Source organism: Daucus carota, chromosome 8 (genome assembly GCF_001625215.2).
Source record: "Daucus carota subsp. sativus chromosome 8, DH1 v3.0, whole genome shotgun sequence".
NCBI classification, from domain to species: domain Eukaryota; kingdom Viridiplantae; phylum Streptophyta; class Magnoliopsida; order Apiales; family Apiaceae; genus Daucus; species Daucus carota.
In genome coordinates, this window is record NC_030388.2 from 4,545,736 (window position 1) to 4,555,401 (window position 9,666).

At 32.1% G+C, this 9,666-nt stretch overlaps 1 long non-coding RNA gene across 1 annotated transcript; it reads right to left on the reverse strand.

Annotated features, from left to right (window-relative positions):
• Window positions 1-8,720: 8,720 nt before the first annotated feature.
• Window positions 8,721-9,085, reverse strand: LOC135148311 (uncharacterized). Its single transcript, XR_010286362.1, has 3 exons — window positions 9,017-9,085; window positions 8,864-8,930; window positions 8,721-8,766 (listed from the first exon to the last, which is right to left on the reverse strand). It is a non-coding gene; the product is annotated as an uncharacterized LOC135148311 (long non-coding RNA).
• Between the last annotated feature and the right edge of the window lie 581 nt (window positions 9,086-9,666).

Consider the following 9,666-nt stretch of genomic DNA (forward strand, 5'->3'; position numbering starts at 1 on the left):
ACAAAATATAAAACATAAAAAAATATTATAAATCAAGAAACAATCATGTCATGGAAATGGAAATATAGAGTATAAAAAATACAGGACATGATATGTATTTTTTATTCTTCTTTTTATGAGTACGTGTCTAGGGAACTTATGGTACGTGTTTACTGAACATGATTAGGTTTAAAGACAAGCCTGTGTGTTCCTGTTTTCACGCCGCCTGTTTTTTAACTCAAGCGTCTTCCTATTTTCACGCCGTGTATCTTTTTAAGTGTTATAGGAGTTCCCAGGTTATTATATTAGTAGTTCATATATATAGAGTGGAGTTCTGCGGGGATTAAATCCTTTGGAGATTTGGAGACCTATCTTAGAGCCATTGGATGAAAACAAAATCCAACGGTTCACTACTTTAATCATTATTGGACATTTTTTACAAACAAAAAAGGAAAATAGATAATGGGTCTATGCAGTTCCGTATCTCCGAGTTGAGAGGTTATCAAAATCCCGCAAACAATTCTCTGAAGCAAATCCGTCGTTACGGAGCAATCGCAGCACAAAATCCGGCTTCCACCTTTCTTCTTCAAAGCACTTTCTTTGTCCTTCACTTCACATTAACTTGTTCTGTGCGAACTAGTGCGGGACATATGACGACCGAGTCGAAATACAGTACCAAGCTTTTGGGTTCTCGTATATTACCTTGATTTTTTGTTCTGCATCCTTCTGTGTGATACCCATTGTTTATCAATAGTTTTTTGAACTTTGTTATATGTACTGCATTTTGAATCTTGTTATATGTACTTTGTGCAGGACATGGTTGAATTCTGTACTCCTCAAAATACTCATGCTGTTGTAACTGCCGCATAATGCACTCTCAAAACCAACTACACAATGTCCCACGCCTTACTGTATGACATAAAACATAAAATAATTAATTTAAAATATAAAGCAGTTATTAATACTAACCGTCGGATCAATTCAAAATGGAGGGCCTGGATTTGGCCTCCAATTCTCCAAAAAATATAGGACTCCAAATAACTTTTGTCTATATATATATATATATATATATTATATATCAGACACAAACCACACATATAATATATATATACATATATACATATATATATAGGGATAGGATCAAATAAAAACTTTTTTAAGTTACAAACTTACAAACTTTTTTTTATTCTCCTATCGTGTTAATCCTTAGTTATATAAAGTATCCATGTTGAAATTTTTTCAAAAAACATCACAATTTTTAAAAATAACGCATAAATAAATCGCGTTTTCAACACATTTATAACTGGGGTTCAACATCGGGTGTTGAACACTAATTATCATTGTGTTGAATGTATCTAAAAATATGTTTAAACTATACCTCTAGGGTTTGGGTAGGGTCTAGAAACATAAATATTAGTTATATAACATGTTTACCTTAGTTCTTACATTTAAAAATTGGTTTATATACTTCTCCACCACTATTTTAGTCAATATTCAACAAAAAATGTTGAAAAAATGTTGAACTCAAGTTATATATGCGTTGAACAAAAAAAGTTTGTAAGTTTGTAAGTTTGTACCAGAACCCTCCCCTATATATATATATATATATATATATATATATATATATATATATATATATATATATATATATATATATATATATATATATATATATATATATATATATAATAAAACACTCTATGGTCTCTCAAGTTCTTCTTTATTCTTCAAGCTTTTAAGTCTATAGAAATACTGATTATTGTCATGTTTTGATTTATTACCATGATATTTTTATCATCTAATTTCAACATGTTGGGGTTGATTTTAAGAGTTTATTCCGTTTTGGGCCCATGCTTTTGCCAAAATCACTTTATTACCTATACGGGGTAGTTTGGGCAATATTAAAAAATTAATTATAGATGGAGCTTTATTTAATTTTTTTGACCCTCTACACAATATTTTTTGAAAATTCTTAAAAAACGAAAGTCGTATAGAACGAAAAGATCCTTTTAAAACAAATAAAATTTAAAATATTGAAATTTTTTTTGTAATTTTTTAATAGATTATAAAAATTAGAGATCTTGTAAAAATTCGTAATAAATTCAATTAATTTCAGATTTCGATTTTTTGATAATTCAGAAAAACTTTCAATTACTTACAACTTTCGTTCATGATGTCTCCTCATATTATGTCTCGAAATATATTTGAAATAATAAAATGTATTTAGAACTCATATTTTTAGGTAATAAAGTGATTTTGGCCAAAATGAGTGGGGTGCAAAATAGAATAAACTCTGATTATAATGAATTTCTATATAAATTAGAATATTATAACTATCTTGATTTTATGCGCTGTTTTGGGCATGTGGAATAAATTATATGTAAACTCTTTGGATGTAAGCAAACAATCTGGTCAATTCTGGTGAGTTTTATGGAAACATAAAATAAAACCAACAATATCACAAAAATCATTTTAAAGTCCCTAAAAAATCAAATATCACCATTTTATAAAAAATATAAAAAGTCTATTAATATTTAAATATTATCATAATTTAATAAATTCTCAATAATCTCAATTAATATATTGTCAGATTTTAATGGATATTAAATAATCTCAATATGTCATAAATATTAATAGATTTTCTAAATAATCTCAATTGAATGTCATCTCGTTTTTAAGTTGATTTTTAAATACTAATTGAACACCACACGATTTTATTATGATAATTTAAAATCTTTGTTGAATATCTTAAAATTCCAATGTGTTTTTAAAATCCGAACTGAATATACATGAATTTCAAAAAATATAAAAACACAAAAGAATCCCAATGTATTACACCCTTTGAATATAAACAAGAAATATATAGAGAATCTTAAGAAGTCTTGGATACTTTTTTAAGAAAATATATTTTCATAGAGAAATAAATAAATAATGAAAAATCTAGATATAATGTGCTCCATATAAGGAGAGATACATGCCCTATTATAATGTGTGATAATATCTACTTGATCTCATATACCAAAATCTAAAAGATGATGTTAAAAAATTTTATATTTTTCTTTTTGAAAAATTAGTATTAGTTTGGTTAATTTGTCCGATAGATATTAAAAATGAGAATCGGGATACATAGAAGAATGTGCCAAGATACAATGGCCAGCCTATCCTAGTAGTCTTTATACAGGAACACAGGGTTTGTACTTTGTATTTGTTCTCCATCATGGCTCGGATAAACTGTATGTTTTCTTTTCATTTTGTTCTGTTTAGAAGAAAACACGGTGCTTAGTGGCCAAAAGAACGGGGAGATGGTATCTATTTCATTCATATAGGATGCAGGCTTGTCTTAAACCATAGCAATATATTAGGGAGGTAATGATTTTCAATTTTTTATATATCAATATCAAAGGTGATTAAAATATATGGCATTAGATTTTAATAGGGCACTGACTGATTTTGAATGGATTGGGTGATAGTTTTAGATCAGTATCCTAAAAGTATGAGTTTTTGAAGAATTATTGTAGTTTGATCATTGATGTATAATGAAATGACGACAAGCTCACCCTGCCTCTTGGTCTTGGTTGTTATTTCATGAATTCTTTCCTTTGATGTGATACTGTGCTCTTAGTTTATTTGTATTAAAGAATGGTCAGCAATCAAGGGTGTAATTATTCCATACACTAGATTTTTAGCTCTAGTTGTAAAATTGAGTAATATATATGAAACACAAGACTCATCGCTACCTTTCTTGTACTAGTTTAGTTTTTTTTGTTTATATATGGCTTGTGATTTATCTTTTATATTTCTGTTTAAATTTGTAAATAATTAATTCAACCATATTCATTCCACCTCCCAACAAAATACATGATATCAGAAATTATAACTCAACCCCATACCACTATTGTGCTATTTCTGATTCCAACCCCATACCTTTCTCCAACCAAACAGCATTAAGTACTACAATATTAATGAATATGAAAAGTTGAACTATATTGGAGAACAAAACCCTCTTGAAGCTTAGTTATGAGTTTCATTTCAATTAGATTTATGAAGCATGCACATTTTTATTATGTTTTTTATTTTAATCACAACCGATGTTGGCCCACATATATAAATATTTTATTATCATCTAATATTACACACTATCCCTAATTTCACTCACATACTTGTCACTGAAAAGCCTCCTTGAAGCATTCTCTTAATTTTTATCGTTTTCTATCTTGTTACCCTCAAAATAAAATTACAGGATATCTATTAGCATAGCCTTTAATTTTTTTTCCCTTCTAAAATTTCTTTGGATTGCCTACTCATTCCATCACCTAAAATGTTTACATTGGGGACGTGGCTAGGCACGCATTCTACTGCTCTCATAAAATATAGTTTGATAAATATTTATTTTATAAATTTTATTACAAAAAGAATTTTTTTTAAAAAAAGTTATGAAACTATGTTTTATATGCGTCTTGAAATACGTGTTGAGCAATATAAAAAAGTGTAAAGAATTGAGAGGGAAGAGAGAGTAGTAAATATATATATAAATCATGCTTTGATATCTAGTACTTGTTTTTCATTTTTCACGTGCTATAATATAAAAAAAGTGTAAAGAATTGAGAGGGAAGAAATTTTTTTCCGATAATACTTGTCCACTTGTAGTTTCCAATGCAAATATATTGACATTATTCCAAAATTACCCTTCTTGAAGTTGTACAATAATCAATGACGGTTAAATAAGAGTCACAATTACGCATTTATTAGGGGTACATGTGAGAAAATATTATCTAATTAATGTATCTTTAATATGCATAAATTTTTCAAAAGAGACTTGTATTGTGGGACGGACGGAGTAATATATTAAGATGTTATTTAAACACCTTATGTTGGTTTGCGTGTAAAAATATGAAACGGCTACATATATTTCACAAAAATAAAAATGTAAACAGATTCTGATCATTGTTGATGAGGTGTAGACTTCAACAAAACTAGGCATTCACTGTTGCACATAAATCAAGAAAGGCCATTAAACTAGTAAAGGAATATCGCTGAACTGCATGAAGTAAAATCGATTACTCCTTTTACGACAATCGAGGCATCGTCTTCTCCTCTTCTCCATCTTCTTTCTAATGTTTTTACGTTTCTCAATAAATATTTAAGCCTTCTATTTACCTCTTCTTCCTGTTTCTTTATTTTGTCTTTTTAAAAGACTAAGTAGTCCGAATTTCAGTGAATCGCAGGAATCGCCAAACTGAATGCGAATCACATCGACTTGGTATGGAATAACCTCACAACGCTGTTTATGAGATATCCTGCAGGTAAGCTTTCATTTAGATAAAACACCATCCCTCTTGTACTTTTACTGTCATCAACCTCTCCTGCTAAATCACTATCGGAATAACCTGATAACATATTTTATTGCTTCCAGCGGAATACAACAACCCATAACTCAATGTGCCTTTCAAATAGCGCATTATACGTTTCACAGCGTTCCAATACATAACAGTAGGTCTTTACATATAACGGCTAATAATTCCAACAGCATATGCTATATTTGGTCGAGTATGAACCATATAATTCAGTCCTGCACTCACATATTCAGTTTAATCCGCAGCTTTCCCGTTCTTATCCTTGTGTAGGCTTACATTTTGCCGTACCCCATCTTTCCAGTATCTTCCTTGCATAAGACATCTACTTCAACAGTATATACTCAATGTGCCTTTCAAATAGTGCATGCTTGTATGGACATTGTGTGAAACCCAGGATTTCTAAACACTTGCTTAATTTTGCATACCAGGCTTGTGGTGCCTGACAAAGTCCATAACGCCTTTATCATCTTGTACACTAGATGCTCCTTTCCATGTTTGACAAACCCTTCTAGTTGCGTTACGTATACATCTTCCTGAAGATCACCATTCAAGAAAGCTGATTTCACATCAAAGTGATCAACCTCCCAGCTATTTTTTGCTTCGAAAGCCAATAATAGTCTCACTGTTTCGATCCGTGTAACTGGTGCACAAACCTCATCAAAATCTATACCTTGTTTTTGAACATACCCTTTCACAACCAGTCTCGCCTTATGTTTCACAACTTGTCCTTCAGTATTCTTCTTCAATTTATATACCCACTTCAAGCTTTCAGGTGTTGTTTCTTTCAATATCCTCCATCTTAATTTTCATTGCATCCTTCCAAGGACTCTCTTTAGATGCCAGGTTATATGTATCTGGATCCTCCACAGTACCCAGAAATAATAATTCCTCTTCAACCTCTATTTTCTTCGTATTATCACAAATATCATTCATTGACCTGATACGTTTTGGAGTACTGCTCTTGTCCGACTCTTCAATATTGTCTTCACTTGACTGAGATGATACCGGTGACTGAATAGGAGTTGAAATGAGTATGAGTTCTTTCAATTGGGTCTTCTTCTTTCTCAGTCACACCATTCCAGCCCCATGTCTTTGCTTCCACAAATACTATGTCTCTGCTAACCAAAATCTTTTTCTCTTCACGGTCATACAATCGATGGGCTTTTGTACCAGGCTCTCTTCTAAAGTACACTACATATTTACTACGATCATCCAATTTTCTCGTTTGAATACTTGGTATCTTCATAAATACACAACACCCAAAAATCCTGATGTGGCTCATACCACGTTTTAATCCAAACCAAGCTTCATACGGTGTATAGCTTGAAGGAGCTCGTGTGGGTAGCCTGTTAAGTACGTACACGGACTCACTGCTTCACCCCAAAATTCAGGTGGAACCTCCTTGGCCTTCAGGAAACTCCTCGCCATCACCACAATTGTTCTATTTTTCCGCTCCACCATGCCATTTTGTTGAGGGTGGTAGGGATCGGGGTAGTGCCTAACAATCCCACTATCCTCACAAAACGTTGTGAATTGTGAGGAACAAAACTCAACACCTCTGTCAGTTTGCCTTAATATGTGCCAAGTTTGCCTCTCATTTAATCGTCTTAATATGTGCCAAGTTTGCCTCTCATTTAAAATTTCTATCCGGTCGCCGCCTCTTGCATTCTGCATCATAGTGCCCCAACACATTGCAGTTGAAACACCTTACAGAACTCCTATCACGTCGTGCACCCTAGGTTCATGCATTGTCATCTGTCCCGTTCCGATAGCCTCGTCCACTCAGTGCTTTAAAATTTGACTGGCAATATCTCTTGACTCCTTGTTTGATCTCTTGATCGAGTCCTCTCGAGTGAGCAACAATTTTTCTTCATTCTATTATTTTGCTATTTATTGTCTGTTGCATGTTTATATTTTACAATTTTTATGCTTTATATATTTTATTCAAACAAAATATTTGAATAGGTATAATTTATGCTAAAATTTCCTTATATTGAGATCCAAATGTGTAGTATGCTTATATATCTATATTAATAACTTCTTGATGTTCAAATTTTATACAAATAAACTATATACACTACTAGAAATTTATCAATATACATCGGTTTATGGCCGTTGTCTATTGAACATAGCAACCGATGTTGCTGTCGGTGATGTCTATGTGAAAAACAAAAGACATCGGTTTATGGCCGTTGTCTATTAGCCTCTTTTGAGCAAAATATGCATGATTACACATTTGAAAAGTCTATGTAATGTGTTCTTGACTTGAAAAAACTTGTGAGGTTGAAGCGAATATATGACATAGACATCAGTGTTTAAGTATAACGTTGATGTTTATGCTTGTTATCACATCATTTTAATTTATTAAACCGATGTTTATTTGGATCTTTTGAGCAAACTATGCATGATCAAACTTTTAAAACTGCTATGTAATGTGGGCTAGACTTGAAAAAACTTGTAATATTGAAGTGAAAATATGAGATAGACATCAGGTTTTGTATTTTATAACATTGTCTAGGCAAGCTTTAGACATTGGGTATTTTAAGGTGAAGAGATGTTTATGTATTTGTAGACATCGGTGTTAAGTTGGAAACGTGTTGTCGTTAGCCCCTTTTCACATCACTGTTTTAAAATTTTACCATTGTCTTTAAGCACCAATATACATCGGTTTTACCATTGTCTTTAAGAACCAATATACATCAGTTTCAGTAAAAAAAATGATGTCATGTCTGTATATAATAATGAAAAAAATTGGAATTAAAAACCCAGCCAAATTGCACGCATCCAATTACAAATAGCACCAATCCAAATTTCCATTACCAAAATAAACATTTACCATAACTCCAACAACAAAAAGTACTATAATTCTCCAAAACTCCAACAAAAACTACCATAATTCACCAAACTCCAACAAAAACTACCATATTCACCAAACTCCAACAAAAATTACCATTACTAGATCATGCCTACATTCACCACCATCTATAAACCATAAACTTCACCATAACTCCACCAATCCTACTGCATTCACCAACACCAAGCATAACTGTACTTAATTTAGCCAAATTCTAGAATATACACTTGATAACCAAATCTGATTACTAACAGGCAAAGTATACCCCAACCATATATTAAACATGAGATTGAATAAATTCCAGGTTCTCGCACCGAACCTCCTCGAGCTCTTCCTCGTCGTAAGATACACGACTCCTCTCTGACCAGTGCAAATAACAACAGAAGGTTACATTCCAGTCACTACCATTTCAAAATATATGGCCTTCACTCAGTAATTTCTGACCACAGCCCCCAGTTACGAAAAGAAACAAATTATTACCTTATCAACAAAAGAAAGACCCTCATCTTCAGTAATATCTTTCATATACCGCATCACAACATAGCCAAATTCAAGGCCCCCAGGCTGTTTTGGAGATCCCTATCATCATTTTGAATAAAATATTAGTCCAGATGATGTACAAATTCTGCAGGATAACTAGAAGCATGAGGACGACTTGCAGAAAATTAAAAATTACCGTAAGATTCTTTACTTTGGGCACATAGCCGCTTTTATCGATTTTCATGTTAAAAGAACTTACGGCACTTGAAAGAATTAATCCATGTCAAACTTGAGAAACAACCTACATAATTTAAATTATATAAAATAATTTACCGAAAAATCAAAATACCTTGTTAATGCCCTTTCAAGTGCTGGGAAGCGAAGTGGTTGAGACATTGGATTTAAAATGTAAATTTGACCTTCCCATATTATAGACAAAATCCAGTGCTTACTGTTGCATAAATTATACACCAAAATATTTAATAAAGAGAAGTTGTATGTGACAAAATCCAGTGCTTACTGTTGCCATGAACTTAAAAATAATAATAACAATAAATACATACTTGTGATTATGCGGTAGGAAGAAAATCCCATCTACATCTCCTTTAGCCGGCCGTTCGACAATGTAGTCTTCAAAGTCAGCATTGAGTTTAAATGCTGGATTCGGATCACAAAATGCAAATTTCTCTATATCCTTAGAATTGCTTAACTCAGTATGCAAGTGCCTACGATATAAAATTTGCATTAGAATCCAATATATACCTCTCGTTGTAGAATAGAAAAACAAAAAAAATTATATTACTTATAGCATAAAGGTTGTTATCACTGCTTGACCAATCATCTGAAACTCCAGCAAAGCTACCACATTCTCATTCAACAAATAAATTGTTATTGGACGTCCAAAAACCTCAGCATCACAAGGGATTTGTATCGAGGCCCCAGTAGCTTGCATATAATTTGTTGCGTGTTTATACAACAGCCTAAAGCGCTTTGGTACTT